Genomic DNA, 8,716 nt, shown 5'->3' on the forward strand with positions numbered 1-8,716 from the left:
AGGCATTGCTTCTCACTCCCAGCTGCCTTCCTCACTCAATATAGGAAGACAAAGAAGAAGCAGAACAGAAAATTCCCTCTGGAATCAAAATGGGAGAGAACCCAGTGACAGTAGCCACAATAAACCTTTTGCTGACAGTCTGAAATACTATATTCATTTTTTTGTACCCTGCTGTCTCTTCTATAACATTAGAAACAAAGTTTCCCATTTTGCCTTGCCTTTGCCTTTTATTTGGGTTCTTATATCTAACACACTTCTCCATCCTGATTCCTTCTGACACCCAACACCAGACCTCTTTAGATTACTTTCTCCTGAATAAGGGTATCGAGTTCCTAGGGGCAAACCCAATATTTGTCTAATCAGGATATCTCCAATTTCTTCTTCTTGTTACTTTTTCACAACTTGACAAATGAGCAATAGCAGCAACAGGAGCAGGAACCAGAAAGAGGAACAGCCTCATCTCCTCTTGTAGTATTTTCTCAATCTCAAAATTTTCCACCTGGCTCCAAGCTACCAGAATAATGACCCTGAGACTAAAATATATTTACAAATTACTTGGCCAAATGCTTGGAATCCTTCCCTGGCTAGCACATGACTTAATCATCCCATTATTCTATCTAAATTTTGCCACCTGTTTGGTTATCTGATCCACAGTTACATATGACTATCTTCCACTGTGTCTGAAGCCAAATCTTCTTACTGCACTTGTCTCTATTCCAGAAATATTCTCTTTGTACTACAATTTCCACTTCCCTATTTCCTGCCTAAGCAAATATACCAAGAGCATTTTTATTGAGAGGTAATGCTTCCATACAGTACAAGAGACTTGCTCTACATTTCAAAAAGCTCTTATAATAATAAGACAATATACAATTATATATACAATATATAAACACTAATAACAATTATGAAACAATCAAGTAGATTTATATTCACAACGTCCAGTCCATATGTATTTGGCAACTTTAGAGAAAGTATTTTATTAGCTATTTTATCTTGGTGAGTTTACAGTTCTGTACTTAAATCATAGCTTGGATTACTAACCTAAAACCATCTTCAGGAGGTTTCCCTTGTCAGATCTAATTTTCATTAATTTTGATGGAATCAGCAGTATTTCTTCTCCTGTTGAAACAAATGCAGGATCTTCTCCCCAAAATAAAGCATTTCCTTTCTTCCATTCTGCAATTAGGAATATAAGCTGATCTAATACTGTAGTACAACTAATTTACGCTTATCCTTGATCTGCTCACAAATAAATGAGACTTAGTGTGGAGATCCCTTGGTGCCGCTTCAAGGATATTGGCAAGAATTTGTTGGGGATTGGCCTGGTGCTGTTCTTGTGAACCAATCCCCTAATGAATAAAGGAGCCAATCACTGGGTGAGTAGGTGGGACTTCTGGGACAGATGGAGGAAGAGAGGAAGCAGGAGAGAGTTACAGTCCTTTTGGAATGGGACAGCAGAGGGATAAGATGTAGCTGCTAGAGTTTCTTGGTATCATGATAAATCTGCAAGAATTCGCCACTGAAGAAATCATATTTTAATAAGACTTAAAAGATTAGGTTTTAGTTGTTGCACCCAGAGATTGAGTTAGCATTGTTTCTGAACTAAGTTTGTGTTGTGTTTTTCTTCACACAGTGGCTCATCTGGGTTCAAGAGAGAAAGGTTTGGTGGCAAAGCATGGGTTTGCCAGAGGGTCACCACAAAGGTCATGGGCGATTTGAAGCACAGGGTAGGCATGGTAGTGACCCGCCAGTGGGAACCTAGTGAGCTGGGTGGAGATGTTTCAGGAGCTCCTGGCCAGAGAGTCTCCATGAGATAAAACAGTTCAGTCATTGCCCACCCGTGCTTGGCTGTCCGGGCCACTGGGGCAGAGGCACAAGCGTAGGAATGTGCCAGTTTGTTTTTTAATATTTCCCACAACAAGAATTTAACTTTGGGCTAAGACAAGGAAGCAGGCTCAAGATCTTGATCATCATGATAAGTCTCTGAATACCATGGGACCTTTGTTTATGCTTTGTTTGTTCCTTGACTTTTTTGTTTATGCCTTAAAACTGTCCATATTCTTTGCATGTACCTAGGATAATATAAAAGCACACTGGAAAAAATTAAACCTACCTCAGCACTTGCTGGAAACATGTTATAATGTGTTGTGTCCATCCAGCGGCTCACATGTCTGGGTTCTATTCTGGAAAGGCATCTTGGAATCTGGAAGAGAAGAGGGAGCTAGGCAGACGAGAGAAAGACGTAGCTAAGACAAAATTCTGATCAAAGCTCAATTTTACTAATTCGTGCACCGAGTTATGAAGGAGGGGAAGGCGCCCAATTCTGCCAAATCATCTTGGAGTAAGGTTGCAGATGAACACGTGATGGCTCTGGAAGATCTAGGAGGCAGGCAATGGGAGTGGCAGGATGATAGGGAGGCAAGCTCCGCCCCATACTCTCTAACACTGAAACCTGAGCAAACAGGTTTCAGGCTGGGGAGGGGAGGTTACAATAATGTTGTCTAATTGTCTCTTTTTCTTTAATCTTCCCTCCCTCCCTTGAGACCCTGTTGACTGACTGAGCAGGCTTGGTCAACTTAGACTATTGTTATTTTATTTGGCTTTGACAACTACTGGGGAGTGGTAACCCTAATCGACTCTTCTCACAGCTGGCCTGACTACCAGCCCAGTGATGTTCCTCAGATACTTGCTGTTTCCCATGTCCATGTACTCATGGTCCAGCTCTCCTCATGGCCACTTCCCCTCTCTTCTTCGTCCTTCTCCAACTAAGTCACTCCAAACCCACTTACCTCTAAACCCTCCAGTAATTGGCTGTAGCCAATTTTATTTAACCAGTAATTTTAATCAAAGAGCAAGGTTTGTACAACAAAAGATTGTAAATGTGAGAAGTCACTTGTAGGCCTAGACCTTCAGGTATAGAATTTAGCATTACAATACTTAACAGCAGCCCAAACCTCAACAATTTTCCCTTAATGTCTAAATAAGAAGGCTCTTTCTCTTATAATAATAAATGACATACCCCAGGAACAATTATGAAATTATTATGAAAATTATTAAGTAAAATTTACATTTAAAAATCCAGACTGTTTGTATTTGGCAACCCAGGAGAAAGTATTCTATTATCTATCCTAACCTGGTGAGTTCAGAGTTCTTTATCTAAATCAATTTTTATCCTGACTTGTATTACCATCTGAAAATTATCTTCTTAGACATAGAACATCCTTATAAATCCTAAACAACTTAAGCTTATAGTAAGACTATGACTATCTAGTCTTCAACCCCTTCAGAGAACCGAGAAGGAAATAAATATTACCTGATGATTCAGGAAGCACTAGGACACAGCTTCCAAAAGTACAGAAATGACAGAGACCACTGGCTGCCTGGACAGTCCTCAGTATTCTCTACAATGGTAAAGCATCTGTCTTCAGCCTTCAGGCCTTTTGTAAAGCAGGAATTATGAATAACTTGCTTACCCTGTCTTGGCAGAGCTTGGCAGTCAGTCAACTTCTCTGCATCTGTTTGTCCTTTCTGGTTGGCAGTCTGTCCACAGGTAAAGTTAGAGCATTTTCTTTGCCCAGTGACTAGCTTGCTACAATTGAAGCAACTCCATATGGAGGCCTTTTGATGCTCATCATCTTCCAAGTTGAATGGGGTGCTGCCAGGACCTGACATGTCTCAAGTGTAGCCACTAGCAGCCATGGGTTCCTGGGTTCCTGAAAGGAAAGCTGGGGTTGGATGGGAAAGGTGGCAAGAAAAATGACGAGCCAAGACAAAGTCCTCTGATCAATCTTTAGTGTACGGCACTGAATATATATGGGGAAACCCAAGGACCCATCTCTTTGTTTCAGCTCGTTCTGTTGCTAGTTTCAGCTGGATAGAGTTACAAAGTAGGCTCTTCAGCAGCTCTGAGGGCAGGCAGTTCTCAGTTCTCTGGCAGGAAGATGTAAATGTAGCAAGGCCAGATGCCTGGCTCCAGTGTCTAAGGAGGTTTGTTTAGCCAACTCAAGGCTTGGGGAAGGGCACGCTCAATGTCAGAAAAAAAGGCCTTAAACTAACAAAAAAAAATTTTTTTAAATGCCATATTCTGTGAGTTGAAACATACATATGTTAGGTTATAACAAAATTAATCTTAAATTTTGTCTCAATATACAAAGATTTATACCAATGAAAACCTTAAACCTGTTATCGATATACAAAATTCTGAACTAATGAAACAAAATATAACCTTGTTTTTGTACCAATATACAAAATTCTGTACCAATATAAGATTATGGCTATAAAATGCTGTTGTTTTAAGAGTAGATTCAATAATCTACACCTATTTGTCTAATTTCTTATACTATTTCTATATCCATGTTTTCTTTTCTTTTTTTTTTTTTTTAAAGATTTATTTTATTTATTTATTATATGTAAGTACACTGTAGCTGTTTTCAGACGCACCAGAAGAGGGCATCAGATCTCATTACGGGTGGTTGTGAGCCACCATGTGGTTGCTGGGATTTGAACTTCGGACCTTTGGAAGAGCAGTCGGGTGCTCTTACCCACTGAGCCATCTCACCAGCCCCCATGTTTTCTTTTCAACCCCCTTTTCCTTACCTTTTTTTTACTAAAAAGAAAGATAGAAATCCAAACTAACTTTTTTTTTTTTTTTTTTTTTTTTTTTTTTTTGGTTTTCAAGACAGGGTTTCTCTGTGTATCCCTGGCTGTCCTGGAACTCACTTTGTAGACCAGGCTGGCTTCGAACTCAGAAATCTGCCTGCCTCTGCCTCCCGAGTGCTGCAAACTAACTTTTAAAGAAAGAGAATTGTCTTTTTTTCTGTTCCAAGAGCAGGGAAACATCCTTAATTGTTCTGTGCGTGCTGCACATTCCATAACAGTTAGTTTGGAATATATCAGATTGTATCAATTTTTAATCTATACCATTTAAAAGAATGGTATGAAAAGTCTTAAGGATTTTATGGTCAATAAGGTCTATTGGCTATGTAAAGACATGTTTTTTAAATGTCTCAGTCAGTCTCAGAGCTGTTCTCAAGTTGCAGGATCAGTGCATACATTACCTGTCTTGTTGATGTTGACAATCTCCCTCTTTTTGTTTGTAGCCAAGATCTTGAGGGGGTCTTCCCCAGTCAAGTCTTATTTTCAATCATTTGGATGGAAGATATAGCTTTTCTTTAACTGTTGAAACAAATGTAAAATCTCTTGCCTAATGTAACATACTTCCTTTCTTCCATTTTGAAATTAGGACTTGCATGGGCTAAGCTAACTCAGCATTCTTTCTAAAGTCCTGTGTATCTTAGCAGTTGTGCTGTTTGTCTCATTGACTTTAAAAAAGAATGAAAGTCAGCAAAGCCCATTTTTAAACCATCTTTGGGAGATATTATTCTGGTCAATGAACATTTCCTTCAAAGTCCTGTTAGTCTTTTTATAATGGCTTGACCTGTTGGACTGTATGTTATATCCTGAATAGGCTTCCTGACATGATGTCTATAAAAGTGTTGTATTTTAATGGACATATATGTCTGAAAAATCATTGTTTTTACTCTGTAAAGACATTTCCAAAACTGCCATGATCTCTAATAAATGTGCAATCTCAGAATCATCCCCCTCAGAACTCAAGTCAGAAATCCATTGGAACTCTGTATAACGTATCAACATATGTACATATCTCAATTCTCCAAGCTCTATAAAATGGAGCACACAACCCATTGTGCGGCATTACTTTTAAATTAGCATCAATAAGTAAAATCTGGATTCTTAATTCAATATATTGTATCTCTACGGGCTGCCACTCTAGTTTCTCAAAATCCTGTGTAACCTTTTGTCTGGAACTACATTTTTTTTATGTTATTGTAAGTTCCAGATTGGATTTCTTTGAGGGTTTCCTATTTTGATTCAAAGATTCTTACTTTTTCATTTACACCCCACTCACTGTTTCCCTTGAGGTCACTCTCTCCCACAACAGGACAAAATGGCAAGATTGGGAAAGGATCTTCACTAACCCTACATCTGACAGAGGGCTAATATACAAAGTATACAAAGAACTCAAGAAGTTAGGCACCAATGATCAAAATAACACGATTTTTTGTTTTTGTTTTTGTTTTTGTTTTGTTTTTTTGAGACAGGGTTTCTCTGTGTAGCCCTGGCTGTCCTGGAACTCACTCTATAGACCAATTTAAAAATGGGGTACACACTTCCCTCCCTCCCTCCCCTCTCGACTGGGTCGGGAGGTGCAGGATCCCCCTCGTGGCTGGGACCTGGGACGAGCGAACTCCCAGCAGGAGTCCGCTCTTTGGAGCCTGGTCCCTTCCCTTCCCCTTCCTTGCCCCCTTCCCCCACCCCCGACGTGGGCTCCACGCAGTGGCCAGAGGAACCCTGTGACCTCCCAGCATCCTCAGCTGACCCCACCTCCCAGTGCCAGCCTTTGAAGGGCGCATTTAGACCAAAATGTTCTTCTGCGGGAATGAGGATGGCAGCTAAATAAGCTTTCGTGGTCATCTGGTGGCGAATTTCAATTGATCTTCGAACAATCTATTTGGAGCCAGCTCCCAGGGCCAGATGGTTTCAAACTCTAACAGATACGGCTAACCAGGGCCAGAGGGTCTCAAACTCTGTGGTAACACGTACAGACAACCAGGGAGAAGCAGCAGAAAAGAAGCCTCAGAACTAAAGATGTTGTGGGCGGAACAGAGCATTGGACCACAGAAGGGTCCCCTGGAAACCCGACATCACTAACTTGAAGAGAAACCCAACAACTCTCTCCCAAGATCCCAAAAGACCTAACCTTCTAACCAGTGCCAAATTCGGCTTCCTGTAGTCAGTCAAAATCAAAGGTGCCTCAGAGAGACACCATAATAACCAGCTTGGTGACTTCACTCCCTGAAGATCACCTGCCCAGCTCCCGCTCCGGCTCCCGGTTCCCCTAAGCCAGATGGGAGGTTGAAAGATGGCTTCACCTGTGCTCTTGGGGAGGTGTAGCCTGGGGCTTCAGACAGCCCTTCAGGTGCTTCCTATAGCGGGAAGGATGCTGTCTTGGCAAGCCCTCTTCTCTATAATGGGGGGGTTCTGTGAGGGTGAAATACAGCCTCCCTTGAGCCTTGCAGTATTGACTCCCAAGGAGGTGGGAGGTGAGGTGACCTTAAGCCTTTTTATTTTTACTCTAGGAGGATCCTAGCGCCGGGGCGGTGGTGGCGCACGCCTTTAATCCCAGCACTTGGGAGGCAGAAGCAGGCAGATTTCTGAGTTCGAGGCCAGCCTGGTCTACAGAGTGAGTTCCAGGACAGCCAGGNGCAGATTTCTGAGTTCGAGGCCAGCCTGGTCTACAGAGTGAGTTCCAGGACAGCCAGGGCTACACAGAGAAACCCTGTCTCAAAAAACCAAAAAAAAAAAAAAAAAAAAAAGGGATCCTAGCTTTATCCAGACTGGGCATCCAGTTTGTTTACACAGGCTGGTTTTTCCTCAAGTTCCATTTGCCAGCAAGCCTACTGGTCTTGACTTGGAATGGGTCACCAGCATTCTGGAGGCCACAGCTTGTTCTATGCAGAGGGCGTTTGTGGAAGTGGAGAACTGTGGAGAAAGGGGCCTCTCATCCTTAATGCATCACTTGGAGAGCAGGCAGGTTCGTACAGGCCTGGAGAGTAGGGAAGACAGTCCTGTGCTGATGGACCCCTACTTTCGGAGAATCGTGGCAGGCGTGGGTTAGTTCTACATAAGCCCTCTGAACAGCCCTTCCTAAAATCCTCCAAAGCCTGGCTCTCCTGTAGCTTGTCCTAGAAGAACATTTGACCTCATTCGTTTAATAGTTAACCATTGAAGGAAGGTAGATATTACATAAAACTGAAGTTACTTAATTAAAATGTTTTTCTTTTATAGATGTGTTTATTTGATTTTATGTGCATGAGTGTTCTTCCTGTCTGTATACCTGTGCACCAACATTCATGCCTGGTGCCTGCAGAGGTCAGAAGAAGGCATTAGGTCCCCTGGAACTGGAGCTTTAGATGGTTGTGAGCCTCTATGTAGGTGATGGGAATCAAACCCCAGTCCTCTGCAAGAGCATCAAGTGCCCTTAACCACTGGGCCATCTCTCCTGCCCCTGAACTTACTTAATCTGAATAGCCATTGTGGGAAATCAAAATTTGTCTCTCTAGGAATTTACATGTGAGAGTGTGGCCTAAGCGGGTGCATTTCAATAGTTCTTAGGGAAGTCCTGCAACTAGGCGCCACTTCACTGCCACTTCGACACTTCGTTGCATTAAGCTACTTCTGAAGAAGCCTGAACTGCTGTGTTTATCTTTATACCTTACACCACCTCCCCGCTTTGCGTGGCAACTGGCCACAATACAATTATACTAAATAAACTTGCATACCTATTTAGTCTGAGAAAAAAAAAAAGAAAAAGAAAAAAAATGGGGTACACAAGATACAATTTGCAAAACACAAGAAAATCAAGAAGAGGGAAGGTCAATGGGTGGATACTTCATTCCTCCTTACAATAGGGAACAAAATACTCATGAAAGGGGTTACAGAGACAAAGTTTGGAGCTAAGACGAAAGGATGGACTATCCAGAAACTACCCCACCTGGGGATCCATTCCATAATCAGCCACCAAACCCAGATTTTGCTGAAGGGACCCTGTTATAGCTGTCTTGTATGAGACTCTGCCAGTGCCTGGCAAACACAGAAGTGGATGCTCACAGTCATCCATTGGACAGAGCAC

This window comes from Mus caroli, chromosome 7, assembly GCF_900094665.2.
Source record: "Mus caroli chromosome 7, CAROLI_EIJ_v1.1, whole genome shotgun sequence".
NCBI lineage: Eukaryota > Metazoa > Chordata > Mammalia > Rodentia > Muridae > Mus > Mus caroli.